Consider the following 10,013-nt stretch of genomic DNA (forward strand, 5'->3'; position numbering starts at 1 on the left):
CAGACAAGGCTAGACAGGCTTATGAGTCTATAGTTCCCTAGGTCAGTTGAGGGGCCCCCTCTGTCCAAGGAGATTACAGTTGATCTGCCCGGACAAAGTTACTACTTAGACTATGTTTGAAGAGAGTGAAGATGTGAAGTATTGCCAGCTATGCTAGGAGAAGTAGGGCAGTGGATGTGTAATATATGCCAGCACAGCTAGCTGGAATTTTGGAAAGAATTATATGGCATTTGTATATCAAACTGATTTGTACAGATGCTTGTGCTGAAAATGTATTCTTGAAGTTTGCTTGTGTTGAAAATGTATCAACAATGTGTCCTGCTGGACAGAAAAGAACTATACATGCATGTAGTAACTGATTAAATGTATGCATTGTAATTGTTGAAATGAATATATTTTGACAGAGGATGCTGGAAGAGAAGAAGTTAATCACAGTCCAGCTCCAACTAACTTTGAAAAATGTTCTGACATTAAATTACTGGGCCTAGGCCAAAAATATATTATCTTACTGTTCTCAATCCAGTCAGAGACAAAATGTCTGTACTAGGATGCTTTCTGTATTGTCTTTAGGATGAACTGATTGCTACTCTGGAAGGGTAATGGTTTGAAATTGTTTTATGACTTCCAGAAGCTACAACAGATCTGAACAAAACTCCATGTGTGCATTATTGACACATACATGCTAAATCTTGGCAGTTTCTAGCAGTGGGGGGTAACATGGGAACTAGAAGTCAGATGACCAGATGTATGTGATGTCATTCTGTAATCTAGGACAAAAATGGTGTTTAGTACTAGATGAGCCTGAAGTCTCATGCCACTCTGTTTTTGGAACCTAACAAGGAAGGACTCTTCACCTATTTCATCTTGCTTGCTCTAGTAAGTGACCAGGTAATAGTAATTTTTTAGATCAGTCAGAAAAATATAGTAAAATCAGTTAAGTACTGGTTTTCCTGTATCTGTGTGAATCTATTCATCTGTGTTATTTTAATATTTTGTGTGATTCAAACTCTGGTTACTGTAAATAGATATTTCATATTTTCATTTTCTTTTATTATTTATTATTAAATATCTTTAAACTTTTCATTGTGGCTGGTCCTTTAGAAAGTATTTTAACCTGGGATCTATTGGTGACTCTGTGACCACTCCTGGAAGCCTTACTGCATTGGCCAAACACTATCATTTGTATTAATATTAATTTCACTCAGTATTATTCGGTACCCTTGTAAGAGCCTTAGAGTAGCTGGCTTTGGAGGATCTGGCAGTAACTACCTTATTATAGTCTGGGCAGAAGGGGGCATAACTAGTAAATATGTGCCAGCCTTTCCCAGGTGTGTGTGTGTGTGTGTATGTGTGTGTGTGTGTGTGTGTGTGTGTGTGTGTGTGTGTGTGTGTGTGTGTGTGTGTGTGTGTGTGTGTGTGTGTGTGAAAATCAAATCTCAGAGTGTGTGTGTCAGCTGCTTGGAGCAGGGACATGAAGCACTGGCTTCACAGAGAGGGAGCTTGAGGACGTGGCTTGGACACTGAGCTGAGGTCTCAGCTCTTTAGCTGTGCAAGTAGGGAGACTTACTGGGGACCTGGAGGGAGACAGAGAGAGACATTTAGACCCCAGACTGAGTGTAATCCCTGTGTGCTCTTAAGGGAAATTGTGCATGATGCAGAGAGCTACATCTGAAAATACTGTGCATATCTATTTTTGTTCAAAATGAACATCCTTCTTCAGTGTCAGTGGTGAGGATTCATTGATTACTGGCCCAGAGAGGGGATGTCACAGAGAGTACCCAGTGGTTCTGCTATCTCTTGCTTCACACCATTTAGTAAGCAGCCTGGTATGTTGTCTGGTCCCTTAGAGACTGTGTTTTTGGCCTTGGCAAGTGCAGTTATTGCCTATTCTTTGGAGAAAATATGTAGAGAACTGGTGACAGGTATTCTTTGGGGTATGATAACTGAAGACGGAATGAAATTTATGCCAAACCTTTCTGCTAACAGGTTGTCAATGTCCTTAGGTTCAGTATGACTGGTACCATCCACTATGAAGTTGGTGCAAAGCTGGGCCTTCACTTTTACATTATAGAATTAGCTAAACAATGCCTTGTGATCATCCTTAGCTACGTATGCTAATTTAGTTTTGTAATTAGATTTAGAGGACTTTACAAGATCTATGATTTGCTTGCTCAAGCTATGGAGGGTGTTCTTCTGCTGAGGCTATTCCCTATAAGTCCTGTGCATCAGTTTCTTTCTCATGTTGTATAATATATTTATGCTAGATGCTCACCAGAACAGCTTGTTTTTTTCATGAGCAAATTTTGATACATTAGGGTAGGGCTATGTCTATACACTTGTAAAGCTGTTTATACAGGGTATTTGTGTGCATCTCTGTATTAGAGTCTTTACTGTCAGTGGTGGCAGGAGGTTTGAAACTATGTACGCCATCACTTAGAAGGCTATGGTTTGCTTTGGAGAAACTTTCAAACCTTTTAGATCTTGGAGGGGGGAGGGTCAGGTATTATTTTTACATTGAACATGGCTGGTTTATGGTCAGACCTTACCAGGGAGGGTCTCACACATGGGGTGGTGCAGGGATCTCCCATGTTTGTGAGTACTAGGTCAAGGACATTTCATCCCCTTCTGAGGGTGTGGACTAACTGTTCCAGATCATTTGTGTTGACAAGGTGCAGGAACCTTAGGGCAAGCATGTTTCAGCTCATATATGTATCTCAATCGATGGGGGGATAGTTAAAATCACCCATCCCTTGAGTGTTTGGCTGCATTATTGATGACTCATGTAGGTCCAGGAAGGCACTGTGTGGTTTTTGTAGTTTATGCTAGTAGACCTGTAGCTAACAATAATGTGGAGGGGGTGTCTTTCCTACAGTTAGTTGGACTTGAAGAAACTCTAGGGAGTCATACTGCTTAACTAGTCTTGAGGTGTATTTGTCTTTCATGAAGACGGCTAGACGTTCTCCATTGTTTTTTTCACATTCATTTTGCAGCCTGAAAGTGTAAAAGGCATTATAGCCTTTCATGGCTGAAGTAGTCTCTATGGCCCTAAACCATGTTTCTGTGACTGCACAAACATCAACATGTTCCCAAATAAGTAGTGCGTCCATTCAGTGTAGTTTCTGATTTACACTCCTAGCATTACGCAGCATAATCCTGAGTTTATCTTTTGAGGATATTTTTATATCAGGAATTTTGCTCTTATGACATTGCCTAAAAAAGGCACTATGGTGAGGCAAGTACTTTGGCCAGTAACCAAAAGGCAAGAGGTTACAGATGAAGATTATTCCTGGCAAAATAGCATGATCTGTCGACCATATCATCCCAGGCTGACAAATACTGGATCCCCCTGGATTGACAACAGTAGCTAAGCCAATTGTTGAAGTTGATAATTATTTTGTTTGTACTGAGGCATCATCCTGGGTGAAGGTAGAATGCTGCTTAGGGCTACAGATATACCTCTCTGGGACAGATAATCTGAGACCTCAATCATATCTCTCAGTGAGGTATGTTTCAAGTCATTGACTTCAAGATGGAGTATGGTAGAGGTGTAACCATGCTTTTTTGTTGAGAGACTTGAGTGTGTGCATGACTTTGCTGATCCTGGCACCTAACAGGCAGCTGACAATGACTTTTTGCTTGTATAATCTGTTGAGGGAGACATCTGTGTGTCTCACTATTGATTTCCCTATGACCAAGACATTGGTTTTCAAGTGTTTTGCCTTAAGGCTTAATGGCTGACACACTGATATGTTTGTTTTTTTTTTTCAATAATTTTTATTTATTATTTACAATAATACAGAACAGCAAGTAAAATGTAACATAAGAAAAAAAAAACACATATGACCATCAATCAATTGTTATACATCGAAAGTAATACAATAAAAGTAAGTCAGTCAACAATACTATCTACACTATATACATAGATGCTTTCATTTTTCAGGTGAATAAGTGTGACAATTAAGTAAGGATTATTATGAGTAAAATATAAAAAGAGAAAGAGGAAAACTTTTAAGAGTTAGGTATATGGGTTGTTTTGAGATCTCCTGGTGGTAGTTTAGTATGAGTATTTGTGATGGGCTATGCTAGAATAATGTTAACGACTTGTTTCCATAATTTTCTGAGTTTAATATTTTTGTCCCTTTTATCGATTAGTATTTTATGGGCTAAAATGTGTTTGATCGCCATCAGTCTAAAATCCTACCAAGAAGTATTAGTTGGGTTAAGCCAATTGGATGCTATATATAGTTTCATTAAAAGAAAAATAGTAATCAGAGTAGCTGCTTGGTTCTTGGAGATATTGTGTGGGAGGATATGTAATAGAGTTAATTCCCAGGTGAGTGTAGAAGTCTGATAGCCCATCTTTTGTAGTTGAAGTTTGAGGGAATTCCAAAGCTTATAGACACATTTACAGCTCCAGAATAGATGGAGTAAATTGGCAATTTGATCTTTACAATGTGGACAGAGTGGGGATTTTATAGGATTAAGTTTATGTAGAATAGCAGGTGTAAAATATGTGTTGTTGTAGATCATAAGTTGGGTAAATGCTAATTTCTTGAGGGGTATGGATTTTATTGTTAGGTTAATTGCTTGGTTTATTTGGTGGTTGTCAATGGATGCATTTATCTTTCACCAATAGTCAGAAAAAGTATATCCTGGAATTTAATGTCATTGATTATTTTGTAGGTATTGGTGGTAAATTTCTTAGCTGAGAGGATAGTTTTCCAAAGTAAGTTACAGATTTCTATATCCTTGTTGGATATGTTGGTGTCTTGGAGATAACTGGAACACAGCTCTTTAATTTGTCTCAGGATCACTAAGTATGACTTGGGGAGGTTTAATTGGTTCCTCATTTCTTGTAGAGAGCAATTTAGATATGGGTATATGTCTTGAATGGTTGTTTTAATTAGTTGAGGAAAAGAGTTGAGGTTTAAGGTCTGGTTGTTTGATATGTTTGTTTTTATGTGTAGTGTATTCTGCTGGGACTGTAATGTGTGTAGAAGGTTTGCATTTGCAAGGTCTCTGCTCTTTTGGTAAGCTTCTAATGACTACCTCTGCATATGTGGAGTTATATGTTTTGCACCTGGTCTGGAGGAGGTGAAGTGTGTGTGTGTTGACTACATATTTGATATCTGGTTTGCTGTTACCTGAGAGAGAGCATTTATTTGAGATTAATTGTATAGTTGCATCTCTCACATATTGTATTTGCAATTTTTACAAGTACATGATAGTCAGTATACATGAGGCAATTGAAGCCTAGCTTTGTAAAAACTTAAGTACCCTTATTAAGCATACTTAGATGGTCATTGTTAGAAGAGTGATTTTGTGAGCAACAACAACTGGGCCTGTCTATGAGGGACATAGGTGCCAGCCCAGTGGTGACTTTACAATCACCCAACCAGTAGTGAAGGTTGCACTTGAACAGGGTCATTGAGGAGCATTGCTTCACATGCAGTGAAAGCCTATAACAGAGGCGTGTGAGTTGCCGGGGGATATATCTGTCTTCCCTTCATGTTCTGTTTATGTCACAGGCTAGGTTGAGAACCTTGGCCCAAGTTATTCCATTCCCATTTGATTTGCAGATGTCCAGCATTTCCAGTAGGTCAGGATCTGAGACTTCTCTGTAGGCCAGGCATAGGTCACCTCTCAGCAGCTTGCAGGAAACTGAATACAGTGACAGGTCTTGTAGTCTTTCCATGTATGTGATATTTGGAAGACATGCATTCTCCCAGTCACAAGCCTCTATTTTTTCTCCAAGTGCCGCTGTTTTCTGCTGAGGTACAGACAGAAGGGAGCCTTGTACTCAATTAGTGGCTTGATAAGGATGGAGGAAAACAGAGCTATGACCTCCCTGGTCTTGGATGTGATGTCCATAACTATGATGTGCGCAATGCAGAATGTGTGTCTCACCACTATGGGCACATACTGGGAATACAAACGAAACATACCGACCAGTAAAAAACAAAGAATAACCATGAAACTGGAACCACACCAACGTATTTTAATTTAGCGCTTTCATCTTGAGAATGCAAAAGACTTCATCAGAATAAACATAATTGGAACAGCTAGCCACCTTATATACCATACAAAAACACCTGATTGGACAACTACAAACTTTCATTCCACATTTAAAGAAATAGCACAGTAAAATCCTACATAAAATGGTCTATGCAAGGAGTTAAAATACATAATATATAATCAAATATATATATTTTTTTCTTATGTATGTTTTTGTACAAAATACAATGCTAAATATTAAGAAATGTACTCAACAGAAACACATTTTTTTTTAAATGTGCTGCATGTTACCACATAAGGAACTGCAATGATTAATTATTCAGAACTGGCTTTTAGTTTTAACACACTCTGAATGGAATATTGTTCATTCAGTCCAGGAAAAGTAACTGCATTTAATTTAAGCTGCCATTGTAGTTCCCGAACTCCAAAAATTCATTATATGACACCCCCTCTCTGTCCCAAATCTACGTGGTCAATCACCACAGACATTCGAATTATGAAACCAGACAAGGGAGGGGGGAGTCGTGATTATGAACAAAAATGACTAAATCAATAAAATGTTTTTCATCTTATTTACTGACACATATGAGAAATCTTCAGTTAATGAAATGAATATAGCTTATCACAGGCTGGATGTGTGTCTAGAACACTTAAGGTTAAATGACCAAATTACCACCACAGAACTAGAATATCTAAAAGTGTCTTGCCCAAAAATCCATATGGCATTTGAAATACTGAAAATACACAAGGAACTAAAATCCCCCACTTCGTCCAGTAGTAGATGTTAGGACTTCTAAAACTTTTTATATAGCCCAATACACAGACAAACAAAAACAGGTACTTTTACAACATCCTACATATATCAAGGACTCTTGGGATTTTTGGGGCGTATTGATCAGAATTTGTATAATGAAGACCTCATTTTTGTCACTATTGATGTGGTCGATCTTTTTTCCATGATCCCCCATAATTTGGGTATAGAATATTTTTTTGAGTATTTGAGTAAATACACTACCCGGGATTCATGAAGCTCGGCACAAGGACGGTATTAGGCTTGCACCGACCGTGCGGCATAGAGATGGCGCAGTAGCACCATATGCATATTAATGATGGCGTGCTGCTGCCACATCCACATGCATAGGAAATGTGCGCAAGTGCATGGGGCATGTCAAAGCACCACACGGAGGTGTGGACATGTCGGCTGTTTACGTGCAACCTAAAATGCTGAATATTACAGCCTGCCTCCAATAGTAATCACACCTGTCAGTGTCCGTGGATACTGAAACATATGCAAAGCATGCAAGACAGTTTTGTGAACACAAAAATAAGAAGCAAACACAAATGCACATAGCTGAATATTGAGTCCTCATCCCTCGAACAAATGACATTTAAAACCCCATGCCCGTATTCTATTGTAGTGTTGTAGTTATACCAAGTGGAAGTGAAACGCATCGTGTTAGCGCGCTGCCAATAGCTAAGTCTAGCCCAATGGTCAGGGTTACCACCTGTTCCACATTGTGAGGGACAGTCCCCCTCTGGGCAGTTGTTTCCATACCAAAACCATTATAAATGTAAAATATCCTGCGATCGTAGAACATAATTATGTCCCACATCTTATGCAATAGTCACATACAATAGTTATTTCTGTATGTAACATACCTACATGTTACAAGAAATAGAATAAGCATGTAAACAAAACAGAAGAAGCAGCTAAACTGCTACAACAATAAGCTTACATTTGGGCATAAAACAAAAGTACTATCCATTGTACTGACCATGGGTATGTGTTGGCCTGTAAAATCTGATGTGTGTCCCTAATATATCCCATTCTTGCCATATGAAAAGGTGGCAACCCTACTAATGGTCAGAGCATTCGCCCAAGATCTGCCCATTTGCGGTCCAAGGCATACTTGTCAGGATGAGCCAAAGATGAACGGGTATTACCCGGGTCTACCTACATGTCATGAAAGATAAGTATTTGCGTGTACCTATGTGCATGATGTACAGCATGTGGAAGGTGAAAAATGCTAGGGTAGTCCTCACAACCATACAGGTACCAGAGATATGTAGTGTATGCAATGTGTTCCCTTGACCGTGCCATGGGCCATCAACCAGAGAAGGGATGGATGGAGTGTGTGGAATATGGGTGTGGGGGGGATGGGTAGTGTAATAATTCACAAAGGGGAGACTGTGTTGGATGCACAATAGGTGAACTGGAGGTGTATGAGGGAGCAGTGGGTGAATCAGAAAGAAACACAAAGAGCAAACATACACATCCGCAGTACAACCTGACAGGCCATACTGTAGAACACAATCCCACAAACATATGAATATTAAAATGTGTGATACACATGTACGAAACGTCACCGGCACATACCCACATAATGGTCTGGACTGAACTGAGCTATCTAACTACAACACACCTGGATGCATAACTGAATACCCATCATCCCCTCTACAGCACACAACCCCCCCCCCCCATTCCTGAACGTCCACCAAATCCAGCCATACTCGTGCTGCTAGCTTGGCGCAGCCATATCTGCACATAGTGACCACTACTCATATCTAGTAGGCAGTCTCACCCTAGGCAGTGTCAGGATTGCAAACTATGTATCCCTTGCATGTAAAACCCTATTACATTTTTGAAAATCCAAAAATATCGAAGGTTATTATTAGACTTGATATCACAACACGATGTCCAGTCCTGTAGACATCTGGACACAAGTTGTATGTGCAGTTGTGATTCAAGAGATTGCTCAGCCTTCAGCAGGTCATGCAGAACCTACTACCCGGGATTAAACACCTGACCGTGATGCATGGCTCCCCACATGAATTATCGAGAATATATACTTTACACATTTGCATAGTGGCAGTTGGATATAGGGTGACTAAGGCGCTGATGTAAGTAGGGTACCTCCTGTCCCACTTTGTGAGGGACAGTCCCTGTTGGGGTAGGTGTGTCCTGACCAAATATAATACAATGGCAAATGTCCTGTGATTGTAGGAAATAATTATGTACCATATTTCATGTAACAGTTGCCTAAAACAGTTATTTTTGTATGTAAAATACATAAATCTTACAAGAAACAGAATAAGCAACTAAACTGCTACAAGAATAAGCTCTCATCTAGGAAAATAAGTAAAGTTCTAAACCCTGTACTGACCGTGGGTATGTGTTGGCCTGAAATATCTGGTGTGTCCCGAATATATCCCATCCTGGCCATATGAAAATGTGGCAACCCAAACAATGGTCAGAGCATTCGCACAATAACTGGCCAGCCTCTTAATCCCCCCTAAAACCAGTGACCTTTGGAGGAAAGGTGTTAAATTACACTGAATGAATAATGACAATAATTAAGAGTAATAGACGTCTTTTACTTCAGAAAATAAGTATTAATACATATGCTCTGAATCTGTCAGTGTTTCAAGTTAATAGTACTAATATTGTAAAAGTGTCCATGATTGTCCCTGATTTGTCCTTGCCTTGTCCCTGTTACTGTAGAAATTAATCTTTGAGTGGTTGAGAGGTCCATACACATATGTACACCAACCAACTATCACATTTGTTGCCAGTACTGTTGAATACCTGTAGTGAAGTCACATATCCTAGCTACTATCCATGTGGAATGTGCAATGGATGGTGTAGCGGTCAAACCGGTGACTAAGGTGTGCCTGTTTCTGGGTCCAAGCCATGCAAGGGCCGCTAATTTTATGTGATGCCCAGAATGATGTCCATCGGATATAGTGAGGTAAAGCCAGCGGGGATGAGCATCGGACATTCAGCAGTATGGGAAATGTAAATAGGTATGTAGGTGTATATGTATGTGTATGTACAGACAGAGAGATATATATATATATATATATATATATATATATATATATATATATATATATATATATATATATATATACATTTATATATATATATGAACATGGTCACAATAAAGCAGTCGTAACGAATGTGAAGGGAAACACCAGTGGAACCCCTCCACCCCGTA

The sequence above is a fragment of the Protopterus annectens genome, chromosome 12.part0, assembly GCF_019279795.1.
Source record: "Protopterus annectens isolate FY-2018-M chromosome 12.part0, PAN1.0, whole genome shotgun sequence".
Classification (NCBI taxonomy): domain Eukaryota; kingdom Metazoa; phylum Chordata; order Ceratodontiformes; family Protopteridae; genus Protopterus; species Protopterus annectens.